General features: G+C 44.3%; 1 long non-coding RNA gene across 1 annotated transcript in view; it reads right to left on the reverse strand.

The window, feature by feature from the left end:
• The window catches only part of LOC101992564, a 59,772-nt gene extending 40,065 nt beyond the window's left edge, over window positions 1-19,707 (reverse strand). The window contains exons 1-3 of the long non-coding RNA XR_258938.3: window positions 19,482-19,707; window positions 7,059-7,130; window positions 2,783-2,836 (exon numbers count right to left, since the gene is read on the reverse strand). This is a non-coding gene — a long non-coding RNA (uncharacterized LOC101992564). The remainder of the gene's footprint in view (window positions 1-2,782; window positions 2,837-7,058; window positions 7,131-19,481) is intronic.
• Window positions 19,708-22,160: the final 2,453 nt, after the last annotated feature.

Genomic DNA, 22,160 nt, shown 5'->3' on the forward strand with positions numbered 1-22,160 from the left:
AGCCAGGTTTTTATTATTTCTAAAAGGAAAATGTAAAAAGGTAAAGAGTTAAGCCCAGTCACCCTGTTTTATTCTGTAGAGGTGATTCAGTTGCAGCTGGTAGGCCAAACAGAGATTCTCCTCTGTGATAAATGTTTGATTCAGTAAAACAAAAGAGCTTCTTCAAACAACGTGTGCATCCCCTGAAGCTAATATTTCAGGGGAGGGAAAGAGTAGACCCAAGCTTGTTAGAGACTAGATTTTGTTCAGAACATTAGAATTTGCCATCAGCTATAGGCTTAAGAATAATTCTGTTGGCTTGTGCCCGTTCAATGGTCTGCTGTTTGCACATGAAAGAGTTAGGTAGAATTTAATTTTAGTACTGGAATCTGTTTAGGATAGCATTATTATTAACATTTAATGAAAAACAATAGAACTCTAGTATTAATAAGCTTGCACATGCAGATAGAACCAAGCAAGGATCTTACGAGATAGTCTCCCTAAGTTGTGACTTTCTCAGGTGATTCATTTTTTTCTTTTTTATATGTCTTTAATTAATTAATTTTTTTTCTTTGAAAGGGGTTTCTCTGTGTAGCTTTGGCTGTCCTGGTTGTCCTGGAATTTGCTTTGCCAGGATGGTCTCGAACTCAGAGATCTGGGTGCTTTTGCCTCCTGAGTGCTGGGATTAAAGGTGTGTGTCACCATGCTTTCTTTTTTATTATACATTTTTAATTAAAATACAACTATATCACCTACCCCTTCCCCTTTCCACCTTCTAGGCGATTAATTTTTAAGCCACTTGGAAACTGTGAGGCAACAGGAAAAGAGACAGTATCCAGTGCAGCTGTATAATTCTCTTGGCTTCTGCATACTTTAGTTTGGTAGGATTAAGTTGCAATGTATGGTCAAGTCTGTTCCCCATGTCTATATTTTTAACACTATATTCACAATTTTATGCACTGCTTCAGGGCAATGCTAAATCCAAAGTCACCTTCACTCACAAAGAACTTCTGGAATGTCCAGTGTCCTAAATTTCTCATACCTAAATTTTTCAGAGTATAATTATTTTTGTTGGTTCAGAGCATAATTTTTAATGAAATGATGTCTATCTTCATTTTTAAAATCAGAAGTGGTATTAAATATGTTCTAGGATCAGTTAGCAAGCCTTTTGCTTATCTAAATCCTAACTTTAACAGATTACCTTGCTGCATTTATTCAGCCATTGTATTCCTCCCTGCACAGTGAGCTGTAGACTGAACTCTGATAAAATTAAGACCAAAGGATCAAACCTTTCTAAGTCATGTAACTGCATCCCAGAATAAAGCTTAGAAATGTTTATAGAAATAGAAGAATGTCTAGCAACATGCCTAGCATCTAATTAAAGACTACTGGATATATAATGAAGCTGAGAAAGTGACCCATAATGAGGAGAACAACCAATCAAATGAAAATGGCCTTATATGAACATGTGTGCCCTGAAAGGGGCATAAAACAGTATTATAATAATGACGTGTGTTTGAAGAGTAGAGATATAGAACATATTTTTTTTTTAAATTGAGGGATGAAAACTGTAATGTTTGGGATGGAAAAATTCAACTAAATGTGATTCAGGGCAAATTAGACGTGATACAAGACTAGTAAACTTGAAGGCCTAGACACAGAAAGTATCCAGAGTGAAAGAGTTGGGGACTAGAGAGGTGGCTCAGCAGTTCAGAGCGGGTACTGCCCCTGAAGCAGGGACCTGAGTTTGGTTCCCAGCCTCCACATGGGACAGCTCACAGCTGTCTAGGGCCTCCAGCTCCAGGTGATCTGACACCTCTTCTGAGGTCAGAGGTCAGTCCACCCACCTACAAGTACTTTCCGACCCACCTGCCCGCCGAACCCATAAAAGTAAAATGTTACAAACAAAAACTTAATGAAACGTAAAAACATTAATTTGTTTGTTTGTTTTGAGATAGAGTGTCTCTGTGTAACAGTCCTGGCCATCCTGGAACTTGCTTTGTAGACCAGGCTGGCCCCGAACTCACTGAGATCTGCTTGCCTCTGCCTCCCAAGTGCTGGGTTAAAGGTGTGCACCACTGCCTGGCAAATACATCAATGACAAGAGAATCAATGAGCTGTGAAATAAATTTCCAGGGATCTCATATACATGTAATTGGAGCAACGAAAGGAGATGAGACACAGTGGTAGAAGAGAAATGAGAAAACTATTAGCCCAAACCTTTGAATTTGCTGAAAACTATTACTGCACAGATTCAAAATACTCAAAAATAATAAGAAAACTAAGCCAAAACACATATAACCATATTGTTCAAAACCAGTGATAAAATCTTGAAAAAAGCTAGGAAAAATTCTCAGCCAAAGGAATATTTCAAAATAAAGATGTGTTTAGAAATAGCCAATGTAAGATAGCTCTTCATTGTAGGCCACAGTAAAGAAATATATAAGTACTTCAAACATAAGGAAAATGGGAGCTGGGGAGATGGCCTAGTTGTCACGTGAAGTACCTGTGGGTCAAGGACAGAGCCGAGATCTCTAGGACACACATCAAAGCCAGTTATGGTAGCTCACACGTGTAACCTAAGCACTGAAGTGGGGTTAGGGCAGGGAAATAGACAGGCACAGTTCTTGGAGGTCTCTGGCCAGCAGCCCAGGGAGTCAGCGAGAGACACTGCCTCAGAAAAATAAACGAAGTGGAGGGCAGTCAGGAAAGACCTCTAGCCTTCACAGGCATAAACACAAAGGAGAACAACACTGCGTGGGACTATGCAGATGTACACAAAGGAACAGAAATGGTTTACTACCTTGGTAGGCTGTGCTGGATAGTTTTTGTCTCAGCTTGACACAGGAAGGGTCACCTGGGAAGAAAGAATCTTAATCAAGAAAATGTCTTCATAGGATTGGCTTGTAGGCAAGTTGATAGGGCATTTTCTTGGTTGATGTGGGAGGGCCCAGCCCATTATGGGGGGTGCCACCCTGAACAGGTGGTCGTGGAAGTATAAGAAAACAAACTGAATAAGCCAGGAGGAGCAAGCCAGTAAGCAGCACTCCTTCGTGGCTTCTGCTCCAATTCCTGCCTTGAGTTCTTGCCATGGCTCCCCTTGGTGATGGACTTACAAGCTGTAGAATGAAATAACCCCTTTTCTCCACAAGCTGTTTATAGTTATGGTGTTTTATCACAGCAATAGAAACCCTAACTAAGACACAGACATATAAGAGTTGTTCTTAGTATTTAATTCTCCTTTAAGGCAATCAATTATTTAAACAAAACTACTAACAGTGGGGTCAACAAGATGGCTCAGAGGATAAAGACACTTACTGACAAGCCTGACAGTCCGAGTTTCATCACAGAACCCACATGGAAGAAGGAGACAGCCACTTCTGAGGGCTGTCCTCCGACCTCCACATGTGCTCTGTGGAGTGCTCATCCCCGCATACATACTAATAAACACACGTTTAAGAAAATAACAATAGTGGAAAGACAGTGGCACATACCTTAGATCTAGTTACTTGGGAGGCTGAATCAAGAAGAGTTACTTGAGCCAAGGAATTTGAGGTCAGCCTGACAACACAGCGAGATCTTGCCTCAAATACAAATAAACAACAGCCAGGCACTATGGCACATGCCTTAAATCGCAACACTCGAGATATAGGGACAGGCAGATCTCTGTGAGTTTGAGGCCAACCTAGTCTACATAGTGAATTCTAGGAGCTAGTGAGACCCAGAGAAAGGGAGGGAGGGAGGAAGAGATGGAGGGAGGGAGAGAGAGAATTAGTGAATGAATATGATTGGTGTGGTCAATGTTGTGTGGGTGTGTGCTTGTGTGTGTGAAGGCCAGGGGGTATATGTTGGGTGTCTTCCTCCGTTACTCTCTATCTTAGTTTTTGAGACAGAGTCTCTCACTGAATCTGCAGCTTGTCAACTTGGGGGATCTTGGTGGTCAGTAAGCCTCAGGGATCATCTACCTGTTCCACCTCCAGTATGCCAGCTATTTTTATTTTTTTATGGTGTACATGTTTATGTGCTTTGGTAAGTTTAGGTGCACCGTGTGGGTACAGATGCTCATGGAAGCCAGAAGGCCTTAGAGCCCCTACAACTGGAGTTCTTAGTAGTGATGAGCTACCTGATGTGGGGGGTCTAGGAACTGAACCCAGGTCCTCTGCAAGAGCATTAAGTGCTTTTAACTACTGAGCTATTTCTCTAGCCCTTTATGCGTGAATTCTGGAGATCTCAACTTAGTTCCTTGTCCTTATAGGGCAAGTACTTTACTGATGGAAGCACTTTAGTGCCAAATCCCCAGCCAGATTTTGACATCTCCTTCAGTAAATTGCTAGAGCAAGTATAAACGTAATAAGTTAAATTGACCCTATTAACCGGATTACAATTTTTACTTTCCTGGAGCAGCTACTAACAATAGCAGAAGGTACATTCTCTTCAAAACGGCGTGTGAAACACAAAGTCACCAAACTACGGCACAGTAGCCTCTCCAGCCTGTTTTTGTATAGGGTGTGGACAAAGAATGCTCTTAATATTTTCAAGTTTTTTTAACAAAGAAAGAAAATATATGCCAGAGTCTATGTGTCCCATAAAAATTAAAATATTTACCAATTTAACCTTTATAGAAAAAATTTACCAGGCTATATTCTAAGCCATAAAACACGTCTTGGTAAATTTTAAGTAATTTAAGTAGTGAGAAGTATGTTCTCTGACCACAGTGGAATTAAATTAGTAATCAGTAACAGAAAGTTATATGGAAAATCTCAGTATTTTGGACTAAAATACTTCTAGATAACCTACTGATTAAAAAAGAACCCAGGGCAAAATTGGAAGGCATTTTTTTTCTCAGCAGTGGTGGCACATGCCTTTAATTTTAGCACCTGGGAGACAGAGGCAGGCAGATCTCTGAGTTCGAGGACAGCCTGATCTACAGAGTAAGTTCCAGGACAGCCAGAGCTACATAGAGAAACCCTGTCTCGGGGGAGGAGAGGGCATTTTGCATTTTGAACTGAGTGAAGATAAAAACACAAATTTTGTGGCATTTCACTAAAGCAAAATGTGAAGCGTGACATTTAAAGATAAAATGCCTGTGTTAGACAATGAACTTGGCTCCTACCTTATTAAAGCATAGAAGTTAAACATACAACCAAAGAAAAAGGAAAATCAGTTAATTGTGTCAATGAAGCACTGATTTTTTTTTAATCAATGAATTGATAAACTTTTAGTCAAGCATGATTAGAAAAAATAAGAAGAAAGGCATTGACAACATGAGTGGTGGTGTGGTGGGGTTATCTATGATCCCAACACTTGGGTGGTTGAGGACAAGAAGTTACAAGTTAATCACCCTGGCCCTGGAGGCCAGCCTTGGCTGCAGGAGACCCCTTCACAACGAGCAAAAAGGATTAAGGTGTTCTGTTATAACTTCATGGTAGTTTAAACCACAAGGGATATTATAGAAAGTTTTAGGAGATAGACATAGAACTTAGATGAAATTAGATTCCTTGAAATAGCTATTTAGAAGTTCATTCAGGAAGACAGAGATAACCTGAAGAATTTTGTGAAAATCGAATTTCTAGTTAAAAACATTCCCACAAAGACATTCATGGATTTTTCCAAACATTGAGGCTAAAATGTATCAGTTATGCACAAACTTCTAGAACACTGGCAAGGGAGGTTACTTGCTAGTTTATTCTTTGAGGCTAGCATTATCCTGACACCCAAACCACATGAGGATATTACAAAAGAGAATTCCAGGCTGGTTTCTTTCACGAATATAGATGTGATAATTCCAAAGAAAATATTACGAAATCAAATTCAGCAATCTCTACAAAGGGTAGTATTCTTACTAGCTGATGTTTAGCCTACGAATACATGGCTTGTTTAACAAATTCAGGGCTGATGAGATGGCTCACTGGGTGACCTGAGTTCAATCCCTAAGATCCAAGTGGTAGGAGAGAACTGATCCCCACAAGTTGTCCTCTGACCTCCATGCATATACCCTAACATGCACGCATACACACACACCACAAAAACATTAAATTCATGATAGTAAAAAAAATCTGATTACCTCAACAGGAAGACAAAACCCTAGGACCTTTAAGACACCGCCTCTCAGGCAACTAATAACGTACTCCGAACCCATCTAGCATCCACAAAGGCCTATGTGATACAGGTATGATCTCCAGCTTGTGGGACAGCTGGGAGGTGGTAGAGCCACTAAGAGTTGGGACCTAGTTAGAGGAAGTTACATCATTGAAAGCATACCCAGAAAGGGGATTCCCCCCTCCCTTTCTCTTTGCTTCCTGAGGTGGATGGAACTTGTACACTTCTGTCCTGGTACACTGTGTTACTATAGACCCAAAGGGTCAGGGTCAAATTACCACCGACTGAACCCTTTGAAACCATGAGCCAAATAAAAGCCTTTTGCTTTTCTTTCTTTTTTTTTTTTTTTTTTTTTGGTTTATTTTAGAGATAGGGTAGCTTTGGCTGTCCTGGAACTCACTCTGTAGACCAGGCTGGCCTCAAACTCACAGAGATCTGCCTGCCTCTGCATCCCCAGTGCTGGGATTAAAGGTGTGGACCTATGCCTTTTAAGTTGGAATTTTCAGGTATTCTGTCACAGTACTGGAAAGCAAACTAACATGGACAGGTACTTCTTCAGACACAAAGACCTCTACACCTCTACAAAGTCTGTTACAAAGACCTATCTAATGATGCTTCCCCTCTAAGATCAGGAATGATACAAAGTATCTGTTCTTACTCAAAGTCAGTCAAGAAAATGAAATAAAACTGATGGAATCCATCATCCCCCAGCGTTCCCAACCTCTTCATAACCTTTCCCCTCCCACCCCTCTCCTCGAGGATCATTGCTCGGCTGACTATAGATTTTAGTTTGCCTGTTTTAGAATACTGTCATTGGGAACCATGTGGTATGCATGCAATTAGTCTGAAACTGATAATCTTACAATCAAAGTTCATAATGAGCCATTTGATGCTCATTCGATCCCCTCTTCAGTTCCTGGAATTCCAGTTTTTCTATTACAGTAACTTTCATATGTTTATCAAAAGGTATGATAGCTTACCATCACTGTTCTCTCTCCTCTCTTCTCTCCTCTTCCTCACTCCACATCAGAATATCTCTTCTAATTTTTCAACTGTTGATGACAAAATTTTACACCAAGGTTACAATCTTTGTTGATTTTATTATTTTCTTTCCCTCCCATGGATAAAGATAAGCCATCGCCAAACTTGTTTCTCCTTGTAGTTACCTCTTCCTAACAGCCTCTTGCCTCTTGGTACCAACCCTTGAGCCTTACCTTACTATACCTCTTTCTCCTTCAACCAGTACAGGCAGAAAATGCTTTAATCAGACACCCGAGGGAAGTGTAGCTGGGCGCATAAGGAAAACCTGCTTCACTGGAAAAAGTAAGTAAGTATGATAATGTCTTTTTCCTTCAGTGACTACACCAGGAAAGAAAGCAGAACCGCCAGCTGGCCTCCAACTCTTTCTACAGCCCAGGCTAGCCTCAAACTCTTGTTCTTCCTCTGTTAGTCTTCTGAGTGTTGGGATTATGGATGTGAGCTACTGTGCCTAACTTCCAGTATTTATGCCTTTCAGAATGCTTGGGAGATAACTACTTTCTTCCTCCTCAGCAGTTTTGTTCATTGCTATGTCTAGTGTGTTGAACAACATACTAAGCAAGCAGTCAATAAGTTTGATTATCACCGGGTAGTGGTGGCACATGCCTTTAATCCCGCACCCGGGAGGCAGAGGCAGTTGGATCTCTGTGAGTTTGAGACTAGCCTGGTCTGTAAGAGCTAGTTCCAGGACAGGCCCCAAAGCTATAGAGAAACCCTGTCTTGAAAAATAAATAAATATGATTATATTTTTTTCTCTGGTAATCCAGATCCATCACTGCTTTAAAATTAGACACACACATATACACACACTGTATTACTTATATAAGTGTGCCTGAATTGGGTGTGGTGGCTTACTCATGAAAGGCTAAAGTGAGAAGATTAGGAGTTTGAGGTAGCCATGGATCGATATAATGACACTTTAACTAACAGAAAAGCCCTTTTCCTCTTCCCTATATTTTCCAATCCTAGTAAATTTCAGTTTTCAATCACTTCATATTATACACTGTTAGCAATTATTTAGAGCTTTTACTTCATTTTCACATTACACATTCTATTTATAGCTTTTATTTCATTTTACACGTATGTACTTTTCTTATATACCTATCTACTCTATATAGCTATACTTATATTAAAAAAACAGTACTTCAAGTATCATATGCATTGTGTGTGCTTTAATGTTGTGTGTGCGACAGAAAAGTGGACACTGACATTGATGGTGGTGGTGCCGCCTGTAATCTTAGCACTCAGGTGGTATAGGCAAGCAGACCAGTTTACATCCAGCCTTGCCTACATTATGAGTTTGAGGCCAGTCTGGGCTATGTGAGATCCTCTCTTAAAAAAAGTAGACTCTATCAATAGACAAAAACAGGCTGCCTTTTTGTCTTCTAAGATGTTTTCCAAGTCTGTGGTCTTTCAAGGGAACTTAGATACAAAGATTCTATAGTTTTTGTTATATTATTCATATTATGTATGATTTTTAAATAAATTGCTCCCTCAATGTTCAGCTTAAAAACAAGAAAGTTTCCTAAAGAAAAGCATATGGAGTTATAAAATCATTTATATGTTGGTAAAAATGTTTCAGAAACAAAGTAATATAAAAACTGTACACTAGTCATTTAAGTCTTGGCATTTTCATAGAAATTTTGATGGGAATCATGTTACATAGTTAATATGAATAATTAGCTTTAGGAAAATCCCTAGTTTATTCTTTACAGAGAAGCAGGAAAAATTACCCTGGATCTCTGCAGTACTTAAACTATCCCTTGTTGCCTCGTGAAGGAATCAGTGCGGTAGTACACAGCCAGAGGGTTGCTGAGGCGTCAGAATAAGACCAGAAAAGTGTAACTCATGTTTTCTACGATAGCTTTTCAAATAGCTAAAGTGAGAGTAAGTCGTTCTCTGGCCCCCTCTCCACCCACTGTCTTCCAACAACACTAGAGTCAGGCAGCAAACACTGACGCGGGTTCTAGTGGTGGCACCAGAACAACAGTTCTATTAGTCATAGCCGCTCGGTCCACTGTCAGAGTGCCAGCATGCAGGGTGTGCACAGGTCTTCCCCCGTGTGCCACGCTGTCAGAGTGCTGCCGTCATTCTACGTCCTTTCTAGTGCACACAGAAGCACACATCAGCATGAAACTATGGAGAAGATAAAACCTCAGCTACAGAATGCTTTGTTTTACCGACATTTATATAGCAGACTTCCTGTTTATAATTTCAGAAGTTTGGCCATGCAATACTATTAAAACCTCAGTTGCAGGATAGTTTGAGGATTTTTTGTTTTGGTAGCCACTTCCCAGTTGAGAATTTGTGTACCAGTAGTGGCGGTGGTGAACACCAAAGCAAATAACAGTTCTGAAGTAGACATCAAAAGTCATGTTCTCACTTTTGGCCATATAGAGAACCATCGTATGTTATTTTCCCTGTTAGGTATAGTCATTATTTGACTAAATTATAGTCAGTGGAGTGCATGGAATGATGTCTGTTATTTTGAGACCCACCCCTAAGAGACTTTCCTTCTGGGCTGTGAGTGTAGCTCAGCTGGGACAGTGGTTACCTAGCATGCTCAAAGCCTTGGGCTTGATCACTAACACCTCTAGGTAGTCAGGGAGTTCCAGGTCATCTTCAGCTATATAAATTCTAGGCCCATCTGGGTTACATGAGACCTGTCTAAAACAAAAAAAAAAAAAGACCAACCTTCAAACTTTCCTTCCAACATACTAAAACAGAAGACCCCAAGGAAGTCTTGGAGCATTCAATTTTAAAAGGCTAAATGAAGAAGTGCCTTCAAAACTCCTTGTTGAACTATTGGTTTTCTTCAGGAAGAAACAAATATGATATATAAAATATATTCAATGTCCTTATAGCACACAATTTTGGTGAGTACCATTTACATTATAACACATGAATGTATTTCCAGTTTAGAGGCTGTGGGTATGTATAAACATTCCTTCCAGGAGGGGTGTGATGCACTTAGCCACACTGACTCTCATTGCTCATGGGTTTTATTGTGGACAAGCACCAAGGAGTGTAAAGGCAGTTTGTGTGTTTATAGTAACAATGGTGAAATGCTACTCACTATAAAAACCCTAAAACAAAGGCTGGAGAGGTGGCTCAGTGGTTAAACACTCGCTGTCCTTCCAGAGGACTGGGGGTTCTGTTCCCAGCACTCACACTGTATTCCGGGCTTCAGGGACTCTGACACCATCTTCTGACCTCCATGGGCACCCAAATATACTCACACATACACTTAAAAAATAATTTAAAAAATAAGATGTCATTATAAAACATATTTAAATCTTAAAAAAATCTAAGAAGAAAGTAAAAATGAAGTCCCAAATCAAATCTTTTTCTTAGATTTGTTTAGTATGCAACCATCACTTTTTTTTTTGTCTGTAACAAGAATGTTAAGAGCCTCCTCTACTGAAATAGCCAGGTAGGTATATCGGAGCATACAGTTCTCAATTATACAGCTATTTTTCTCAGCTCTCCTAACAAGCTGATTGCGTGGCCCCGCAGTGCCCTTCTTCTCTAGCATTCTATAGTATGTGATTGCAAGTCTTAGTGGAGCCATGCTGTGCTGGAAGTCATCGTTAACTTGAATGCTCCTTCATATTCCAAACTGAGAGCTGCCTAGTAGCAACTTCAAGATCTAGAAACGCTGTGTTTGAGGGAAAGTGTGTGCTGGCACATGCTGATGAACGGGTCTGGAGTCAGAGCATAAGTTTTGAGAGTTGGTGCTCTCCTTCTACCTCGGGTTCCAGAGACTGAACTCAGGGCATCTGTCAAGCTTGCATGGTGAAGCTTTTACCCAGGAGCCATCTGGCTGGCCCAAGAATAGTCTCTTAAGTGCTAATTTTCAGTAAAAATAGAATTTTTTTTTAAGATCTAGCATATGTTCATGTACCACGGGTGTTCCTGGGACCCTCTGGAACTATAAGTCCAATTAAATAGTTTTATAAGTTGCCTTGATCATGGCATTTTATCACAACAATAGAGAAGTAACCATTACAAACTCTTTTCTAGATAACTTTCCTCCTCGCATATGTTTAGGGACCTGCCCCTCCTCACCCCTGGCCAGGTGTGTCACTCACCCACATGACATGTTTCTGTTTTGTTATGTCTACGTTTTAGAAGTGTTAGAGTTAGTGTTCTGTCCCTGATCCTTCTGAGTTCTGGATTCTAATTCATGGGTTTGGCCAACAACTCCACTTCAACGTCTAATAAAGACTTCTGAGCTAGACATTTAAAACACATCTTGTCTCTTCTATAATTCATTTTTTCTCTGTGTCTTGTCAGATGTAAGTTTCCCAATTTTAATCAAGTGATTATGTTTAAAATCAGACTTGAAATCAGCATCCTCCTTGTCCCTTGTCAGCAGTCAGCCCTCGTAGTAGAGCCTGCTTCTGTGCTGCTATGGCGGCTGCTCTGAAAAATCTCCTCCTACTTCCCCAACTGAACTCTTTCCATGTCCCATCAATGATGAATAAGGAGAGGACGGGAAAGTCAGACAGCAGAAAGAACCTAAAAGCACTGCTTCATTTCCAGTCCCCAAACACCACCCCAGCTACCTCTTAAGTACAGGGCAGCAAGTGGCAAGCACTTCCCCCTCCCAGCTCTCCCAGTTATCGTCCCTCCCCTTTTTCCCAGTAGCAAGAGCAGTAGCTGCTAACAGAGGTTACTCTTACTTTAATAATGTTTTTCTTTTTCAATCCTATACCTGTTTGACCAAATCCTTCTCCTTCCTCCATTCCCTTGCCCTGAAATAGGGCCTCACACTATGTGGCCATGGCTGGTCTGGAGCTCACTACGTAAACCAGATTGACCTCAGACGCATAGATTCATGTGCCTCTGCCCTGTCTCCTGGGTGCTGGGATTAAAGGCATATACCAATATTACTTTGCAAGGTACAATCTTTCTACTCTGTGGCAGCTCTTGAAATATTTAGCAGCTCCCATCAACATGTTTCTCACATTTAGAACAAAACCCAAACTTTTCTATGGCCTACAATTTTTGTGATTAAACCTACTTCCCTAGTCTCATCTCCCATCTTTTCCCTTATAATTCATTTGACTTTAAAAAAAATTATTAATGTTGTTATGAGACTGGAACCAGGCTTATATCCATGCTAAGTAAGCTCTCTACCACTGAGCAAGACACTTGGCCTGTTCTCCCTCTGTCTTGAACACAGTGCTCTCCCCTGGGCCTTTGCAGAAACTATGCTCAGTATCTAAGTTGCCTGGGTCTTTGCCTAGTTCACTAGCTCTCTGTATTCAGTTCTCTTCTCAAATTAAGATTTATAGCCTTCTAACGACTCTGTCTAAAGCAGTGGTTCTGAGCCTTCCTAATGCTGTAACCCTTTAATACAGCTCCTTATGTTGTGGTGATCCCCAACCTTAAAATTATTTTGTTGCTACTTTATAACTGTAATTTTGCTACTGTTATGAATTGTGCAGTAAATATTTGATATGTGACCCCTGTGGGGGTTACAGTCCACATGCCGAGAATCACTCAAAGTGTCCCCTGCCTTCTAGTTTTTATCTGGGTTCTCCTCACCACCACTCCCTGTCACACTCATCTGCTTCATTACTGCAGTACAAACTTTAGAGAGGCAAAGGTGCCTGGCACAGAGAGCAGGCACTCAGTAAGTTCCAGGAAACATGGAAATTGCATGTATGCAGGAATTGCAACAAATGAAGAAGGAAACAGACCAAAGTAACTGCAAAGAGGACACCACACAAGTCACACAAAGTGACACATTGCAGATTCACTCATCTAGAACATAATAAAATAAATGAAATAAAAATGTACTTCAAGATGTAATAGAGTTTCAGAAAACTAGTGAGAGAACAAGATCTGCAGAAAGTGTTCAGAGAAAACGGGTATATAATCTTCAATGTTGGTTAAGCCATTTTTGTTGTGTGAGTGGGATAAGGTCTCCTGTAGTCCAGGCTGATGCTGACCTTGATCTCCTGATCCTCCTGCCTGTACATTTTGAGAGCTGGGATTCTAGGCTCCCATAGCCAGCTGTGGGATAAGCAGAAGATCAAAAGAAATGAAGGAAAAACCTTTTCAGACTTCTGGGCAGAACACACAATCGCTTAACAGGAAGAGGACATCATGCTGACCTTCTCCTTCCTCTAAGCAATATTCATCAGAAAGAGAAAAAAAAAAACAGAAAAAAAATTACAGGTTTTTTTTTTTGGTGTGTGTGTGGGTCCAGACAGGGTTTTTCTGTAGCTTTGGGGCCTATCCTGGAACTTGCTCTGTAGAACAGGGTAGCTTTGAACTCACAGAGATCCGCCTGCCTCTGCCTCCTGAGTGCTGGAATTAAAGGTGTACACCACCACCACCCGGCAAAAATTTGCAGTTTTCAGCAAAGGCAGCACAACCCTAAACTGTTAATCTAAGTAACCATCACCCAAGAGTTAATGAAAACATAGCCAACACAACGGTTCAGTGAGTAAAGGTGCTTGCTGCCACGTCTGACATCTCAGTCTGTTCCCCAGGACCCACATGGTGGAAGGAAAAGACCTGACTCCTGCAAGCTGTCCTCTGACCTCCACGTGTGCAACACGGTGTACACACACACACGCACACGCACACACACACGGCAAATACAGTGCCTGTAAGCCTATGCTGAAGAGCAGAAATGAAGCAGGATGGGGCTAAGGTTTGTTGAGAACATCAAAATTTTAAATATAGCTCAAAGCCAAACCACCAATGAAATTAAGATTACAGAAAAGAACCAAACATTATAAAACATCTAGTAACCACACTTTTCATGAAGGTGACTCTAATTTTGAAGCATGCAGATATAGCATGTTTTTTACTTTCAGTATGTAATAACTAAGGTTATTTGTGGAACAGAAATATTTTCCTATATGCTCAGCAATTTCTTCAGTTTCTATTCAAATCTCCACCCATGAATTTTTGGTCATATTCATAAAAGACATATCAAGGCTTATGCTTAATGTAAGACTTTGTTTATATGATGAAGAAATACATATTTTAATTGACTTTTGAAATATTCCTTTCAAAAATAAACTGTAGAACCTGGGGAGATGGCTCAGTAGGCAAGAGCATTTGCTGCCCAAGCAAGAGGACCTGAGTCTGAATCTCCAGAACCCATAAACTGGGTGTGACCACACTACCTCTAAACTTGTGTTGACACGTAGAGACAGCAGATCCAGGCAGTCTTGCCAAAAAGGCCAGCTTCAATGTTTAGTGAGAAACTGCCTCACAAATCAAGGTAGCAAGCAGCAAAAGACAGTCAACACTCTCTGAGCTCCACAAGCTCATGCATGGGTGCACACACAGTTGCATACCACAAACACTCCAAATTGTATTTTGAACTCAGAAAGGTAAAGGAAAATAACATAAGGAGTTTGAGTTATTCTAGTTAATGAAAAGACCATACTTGGCTCTTATTACCAGTAGCTAGAACATTGCTGCTACTAGCTAGTGTGGTTAGGTTTATTGCGGAGTTCACTGCTGTCCTTTTTCAGATTTATGGAAGTTAGGTGCTGGTTAATCTCATCACGGAGCTCATTCTGTTCCTTTGTCAGTCTATCCAGACGTGCGAGGAGCAGCCAACCAGCATCAGCATTTTCCTTACTCTTCCACAAATTGTCGGAAGCTTTATACACAGACTCACCAAATCTGTTGCTTCTCACACATGGTGGATCAGGATAATCAAATTCATTTGTCTCCTGAAGTTTGTAAAACAGTTCACACCATGAGCTCTCAGTACTCTCCAAGCTCCCAGGGGAGGCTTCAGTAACTTAGGTCTAAGTTGGCAAAGCACAAAGCCCATTCCAGATGTTTAAAAAATCCGTCCTCACACTTCTGCTGCTCTAGAACCACTTCTGGTACCCAAATCTGTGATTAGTCAGGGTTCTCTAGAGCAACAGAACCTACAGAGCGAATCTATGTATGTGTATATATGGAGTGGCTTACAGGCCATTGTCCAGCAAGGCCAATAAGGCTGTTTACCAATGGAAGGTCCATGAATCCAGTAGTTGTTCAGCCCGTGAGGTTGGATGTCTCTGCTGGTCTAATGCCAGCGAAGGAATTGACTTGCTAGGGAGTGGAGGCTGGCAAAGAGCAAGAAAGCTTCCTTCTTCCACATCCTCTAGAGGCTGCCAGCAGAAGGTGTGGCTCAGATTAAAGATGGATTTTCCCACTCAAAGATCTGGATTAGAAGTGGATTAGAAATCCTCCCACTTCTGGTTTAATTAAGAAAAAAGATTCCCTCACAGGTGTACCCAGACATTTGGGTTTTAGTTAATTCCAGATGTAGTCAAGTTGGCAACCAGGAATAGGCCATCACACCAGGGTAGCAAGCATTCTGGCGTGTGGAAAAACAGCATGTGCAAATCTGTGTGGTAGAGTTTGGTTGAGGTCCCTCCTTCAGGACAGCATTATGTTATCTGGAAGTGTTTACTTAAGCTCCCCTGGGCTGCCTCCATGGCAGCTGTGTGAAGTCACAGAGAAGTTGAACTGTCTGGGGCCCCGATAACAAAGTATGTTAATGCAATGTGAGTGCCATGCATTAAAGACATCCCTGCTGTAGGAGACTTTAAAAACAAAAGGACTTCAAAAAAAATCATTAAGTGATCCACAAAGGGCTCATAAATATGTATTTGTCCACTATATGTATATACTTGATTTCTTAACGATCTACTTTTATTATTTTTAACTGTATTTTGTGTGTGTGCGCACGCACGCATGCACGTGCATGTAAGTGCCACAGAGGCCAGAGGTATCAGATGTCCTTAGAATTGGAGTGACAGACAATTCTGAGTTTTCCCAGCAAAGGTGCTGAGAAGCAAACTCCAGTGCTCTGGAAGAATCGTACATGCTCTTAACAGTTGAGCCATCTCTCCAGCCCCTGAATGTACTTACTTAAAAATGTACATATTATGAACTTATAGTGCTTTTGACTCATAAATATAATTATGCAAATATAAGTATTTTTTATCTCCTTTAGAATATGAATTATTAAAATAGCCCAACCACTATTTCTATCTCTAAAAAAGGAAGCATATTTAACCTAACACTAAAGACACATAAATAATAGAAGCTTAAAGAGAATTATAAAAGATACCAGTTTCTAGAGGTTATGTGATTTACCTTGATTATTCACATAAAGGTGGTACTTTTAGTTCCCTAGACATAGTAAAGCCCATTTGTCAAGTAACGGTCGATTTGAAAGAAAAACAACTCAGAATGTACTGTAAAAATGGGAGGAGTAAATGCAACTCTTAGAATTTCTTTTTCACAAATAGTCTAAGTCTTTTCTGTCCATTTTGATTTTCAGACAGCTATATTCTGTAGTACATTCTGGCCTTGAACTCCTCTCAAATGGAGGCTGTTACAGGCACTAGACACCATGCTTGGCTCTTTGTGGTCTTAAAAGGAGCAACAGAGTTCTCTTTATTCTCAGACAGCAGGACTGATGTTATGGTAGCCAGGAACAAAGGACACCATCACTTTAATTTAGCTTCTTTAAAGCTCCAGACTTGCCCTAACCGTGAGTATTCCCAGAGTTCCTGGCTAACTAGATAGCCTCCTGGTCTTCTTAGCCTCCTCCTGGCTTTAGCTACCACCTACATTTCAGAGACCACAGAGAGCCAGACTCCAGCACCCCTGGGAAAGTTTAAATGATGTGCAGCTTCTCCTGCCCTGAGGTAGGAGCCTCCTCTCCCACCCAGAGACCAGAGCCTGTGCAGCTCTTGGAATCATTGTTCCAGTCCTCCTGTCTCTGGGCACAGGGCAGAGGGTCTAGCGCGTTCTTTCGTAGCTCCCAGTTCTTTTACATTCCAGTTTTTAAGTCTCTAGGATCCTGACAAGGCACGTGACCACCATTTCCAGTAAACACCTTCGGGTTTTTCCTTTCTAAAGGTTTTGAGCTGAGACATCACAATAGTTGACTCACAGAGTCGCCCTTGGAAATTCTGTGCTAAATTTTGTTTATTTGTCGGAGAGAAAAAAAAAAACATCGCTTTTTTTTCCTATCAAGAGGATATCTGTTTACCCTAAAATGCTAAAAATAAAAATTTAGATTCAGGCACTAATACAAATTCCTCAGCATGATTACTCTGAATAACGAAGACCTGACCATCTATTTGTCCAGCTTTCTTCCTACCACCATCCATACCCACATCTATCTAGCTGACTGCAGGCCCCAGTGTGCACTCCGCTTTGTTCTCTTAGGATGCTCTTTTTTATTCTTAGCTAATCTAACTTTGGCCACACAGGAAAACATCATCTTTCTTTCAGGAGACACGCCAGGTCACACTACTTATGGGAAGCTGTGCAGGCTAAGAGAGCTCACTCAACTCTTGCCTCTGGCTGGCAGCCTTACACTCTGGCATATGCCTCCTAGATTTCTAAAGCTGGGGCTGGAGAAGAGTGTGGGATGTAAGTATTAAAATCATGAAACCCAAACAAGCAATGACTTGTGTGACGTATTTACACACTCGTGAAGAAACGCAGGGTATAATACACGCGTTTCCGTTGCACTTTCTTGGAAGAAATTTGGTGATAAACATGAAAGGTATAATTCCACCAGGGCAGCCTTTTGATGCTAGATAAATGTCATGCACACCTTCCTGTTATAGAATATTGTGTAGGGTCATTGTCAGCATTTAGATTCCCCTGATTTCATTCTCTCCAATATGGGTATTCTATGCTTCAACTCTCTAGGAGAGCCACTGGGTCTTTACTCCTGGTTCAGTAACCTCCATCCAAAAGGCAGTTAATGGTCATGACAGTTCCCAAATTCTCCATTTACTCCGGAAAATTCTCCATTCACCTTGTTCTGAGTTGTCACCTGAACAGTGTCTTACTTTTTTTTATTTTTTTTTATTTTTGAGACAGGTTGTGTAGCTCTGGCTGTCCTGGAACTCAACATGTACACCAGGCTGGCATCAAACTCACCAAGATCCGCCTGCCTCTTGCCTTCCTAGTCCTGGGATTAAATGCCTGTGCCACTACCGCCTGGCTACAACACATATTCTAAAAACCAAAGTTTTCTTTCGGAAGACTTAATTGTTGCTTCTTAACAGACAGAGATCTTTTCTGTAATAGTGCGGGCTGATCCTAGCGAAGCGTATTTCCCTGTTCTTAACTCACCTACCTATAAATAGCGCTCACCGAGCTGACTCACCAGAACCCAGAGTTTCCTCAAAATAGCTCTTAATGACTGCTGGAATTGAGTCGCTCCAGTGGTGAGGACTCTGACCACACACCCACCAAGCCGGGCCGTGGAGCCCAGCCACAGAATGGGTTCCTAACCACCTGGCGCCCAGAGGGCGAGTCCGGCGAGTGAGACCCTAGTTCCTCGGACCTCTAAGTCTGGACTCAGGATCCAGCTGGTGACTAGACTCAGCCTTGACCGCACAGAGCCCTCCCCGCCCTGTAGGAGCAGGGAGCCGCAGGGGGCTGGCACCCGGCACCACCCGCGCCCACTGAAAGCACAATGGGGCGAATCGAGGGTTCGCCTGGCTCCAGCTTCAGACCCCCGCGCTGGCCTCCCAGTTGCTGCCAAACCACCTGATGACCTCAGACGACTACTCAACCCTCTCAGGGTGCCAGAAGCTGAGGAGCGGCCCTGGGGGAAAGAAAACGGAAGTGCCACCCCCTGCAGGCAGAGTGGTGACGTCACCCCTATAGCCAGCCTGTAGCGGGGGCGGCTGCCCGTCACGTGATCCACGCCCCTCCGAATCCCGCGCGCGCGCTCCCCCCCCCCCCGCCAGACTCCCACCTCTCCCGCCTCCTCTCCCCAACTTTCACCCTCCCAGTGCCCGCGCGGCTGTCAACAGCGCCAGCTCCGCCCTCTTCCTTGACTCCGCGCCCCCGCCAAGGCGACGCAGCGGTCTCCCTAGCTCAGGTCCGGCCCCCGGAGCGCAGGGTGCCCCCTCTCCCACCCTGCCCCCAAACTCCGGGTTCGCAGGGTGCGTGGGCCCCAGAGTCCGGGGCGCGGTGGCAGCGGCAACAGAGCGCCTCACTGGTTCCTCCCTCCGAGGACCAGGCGGACCCTGCAGGTCTGCGCCCAAAGCGGAGCCAGAGGCACACACGGCCTCCTGGGAGCCCCCTCCCCTCACCCCGCGGCCCGCCCTGCAACCCCCAGCCCTGCAAGCCGAGCTTCGTCTCTCCTGGGGGCCGTGCATAGATCGCCGCCTAGAACCCCTCACTCATAACCCCCTCCCCGTGCGCGCTGCTGGGGTTACAGATTATTTTGGCTGTTCCTGCTGCGCCTCGTTCTATTTTCTGCGTCCCCCCGCGCACGATTCCTTTCTAAAAGTGGAGGCTGGAGGAGGGAGAAAAAGATGCCAGTGTTGAAAGGGGCGGCGCGCACTGACCTGTCAGCGGCGGAGGAAGACCCCTGGTCCGGGCGAACTCTCCAGCCAGCGAGGGCACTGGAGCGTAGGGCTCGAGCGGAGCGGTAGCTGCGCTCGACCAGGTGTCCCCTAGTCGGGTCTGCGCCGCCCCCTCCCTCGGCGTAGCGCTCCCCGCCCCAACGCCGGGGCCAGGGAACCCCCCAGCTCGATTTTTTGTGCAGTTTCAGCAAAGCTCCGAGGAAGTTGGTCCTTTTGTTCCACTATTTATAGATTGCGTCAACATTGCGAAAAGAAGAAGGCGGAGCGGTGGCCCCTCCCCCGCCCCTCGGCAGGCTCCCTGGAGAGAAAAGCCCCAGCACACGACCTAAGTACACAGCGCGCCAGCCGCCCGCCCCCGGCCTCCTTCTCGCCACGTCCCCCTCCCCCAGCTTGGGCCCGGGCGCTGCCAACCCCGTCACGTGCCCTCTCGGGAAAACCAGCTCCCCCGGGCTGTGCGCCTCCCGCCCGGTTCCGTGGCAGCGGCCTCCGCCCAGCTGCGCTCCCCAGCTCGTGGCTGGGGTCGCGAGCCCGGGTGGTGCGCACGACCTGGGTACGGGCATTCTCTCCACCCGACGGGGGATTCTCGCTCGCACGCCTCGTGCGGAGTGGCCCCGAGCGTCCTGCGCGCTCTTGCGTCTCTACCCCCCTCGATCTCTGGGAGCGCCACCGCCCTGCTTACAGAGTGCGCGCGCGTTTGGGCCTCGCCTGGGAGCCCACGGCCTGGACAAGTCCCTCTGCCCCCCTCGTGCGGCTGCTAGGCGTTGGGTGCTAGGCCTCGCTGCCCGCACTGGTGACCAACAGGCGTGAAGGGTGCGGGGGTGGCTCGCCACCGCTCCCAGGCAAAAGCGCGGTGCGCGGGAAGCGCGGGAAGGACGTTCGCCCTCCGCAGGTGCAGCTAGCTTTGCGCTAGCTTTTTTCTTGCTTAAAAACGGAGGAGTTTGCAGACCCGATCCTTGACAAGGGGAATACAGTTATGGAGGACTTACTGTTCGGTCACAGGGGTGTTTGAGGCAAAGCATTAAAACTTACCTTCCCTCCTCCCCCACCCCCCGACGACGTGATAGGCCCCCTCCAAACCCCGAAGTGAAACTGAGCTCCCTGCTGGCCTAAAGCCTAGGCTGAGCTCGGTGTAAACAAGAAGGGCGGTAAACACACGAAAGGAAGGCCTCACAATAAAGGCAAACACAAGTGGCTAGTTTAAGCGTAATTAACTTAGGTGGCTTCTGGTCCTTTTCCGAAGTGGTTGTCTTAGAATGCAGTTGGGCTTTTCGAGATGAGAATAAAATAAGTTAGCCACCAGATCACTGGTTCAGGAAAACAGGCTGAGCTGAGATGAGGACAGGAAACGTGCCGGACCTTTCCAGGCATCTGGAGAGTGACGAACAATCTAGAAGGACCTCCCCTCCACCCCAAGTTCAGGCCACCAGCTCTCCTGAGCGGGACTCCAACACCCTGAGCGGAGCTTCGAAGTTGAGTAGAGGGGCAGGTCCAAACCTGGCAGCGCTTTCCCAAGAGCCAGTTGGGGATGCCATAGGTTTGCCTGGAGTTGGGAAACCTTTCCAGATTTAGGCCCGCTTTCTTTTCCTTTTTAAGGGAGACGACCTTAGATTCTAAGGATTAGAACGTGACTTTCAAGCTTGTGGTGTGTGTGTGTGTGTGTGTGTGTGTGTGTGCTTGCTTAAAAAAGGAAGCGAGACAATATAAAGCGAACTTTTGTAGTGGTCGCTTCCTTTCCCAAGCTTGGAGCTGCAGGCCTGACAGGCTTTGGTCGCCCACTCCTGGCGGTCTGTAGAGTCAAGCGCTGAAGCTCATTTCCTTCCGTTGTCTTTGCAATTTATCCAGTGGCCCTAGCTGCTCACCTTCCCACCTTTCTACCCCGATCTGCTTTCAGCATTTGGAAAACAAACCTCTTAAGAAAGTAAATTCGTTTCTTTGACAGTTTGACGGCAGCAATATCTACAAATCACGTTTCTTTGCCTTTATTAGACAAGTCAGGGCCTCTTGATCCTTCCCACCCTTGCAAGAGTCAGAGTTTGTCAAGGCACGGTCATGGTTCCGACCCCCTGTCCCCTGGCTAAGTCTCAGTGTCTCGGGTATTTTGTCAAGACAACCCGCTTTCTTGTCCCACGATGTTCTTTCGCGGTCTTCCCAGCCGCGGAGAAGGGGGAACGAAAGTAAAACGAAAGCACTCGGAGCGCGCCCGTCGCAGCCACTTCCCTCAGGGCTCTAGACGTAGGCCAGAGTGTGGGGTCACGAAGATTGGCCCAGGTGGGGGTAGGCTGTTCCTGGAGGAAGCCCAGGCGTTGCCAGGATCTCTCCTGGGCTGCGAGGCTTCCCCCACCTCCGGAAAAGCAGACGTGGATACTATATCAATCTTGCTTGGGAAGTGGGTCTGGGTCTTAAAGTTTGAAGACTGTTTGGGACCCTGCAGAAGTAAAGTAGGGTGGCACAGAAGCGAGTTTGGCTTCCGGTGGCAGAACCCTGTGGAGTCTTGGCTAGGAGAGCCAGAGCTCGGCAAGGTCGCGCAAAGGCCTCTTGGGACTCAAGGCCCACGGAATTCTTGCTCCGCTGAAATTGGATAAGCACTCCGCCCACACGCAAACAACCAAAGTTCTACACAATTTAAAAGACTTAACGAAACTCGAGGGGGCATCCCTCTTC

This window comes from Microtus ochrogaster, unplaced genomic scaffold (assembly GCF_000317375.1).
Source record: "Microtus ochrogaster isolate Prairie Vole_2 unplaced genomic scaffold, MicOch1.0 UNK97, whole genome shotgun sequence".
Lineage (NCBI taxonomy): Eukaryota > Metazoa > Chordata > Mammalia > Rodentia > Cricetidae > Microtus > Microtus ochrogaster.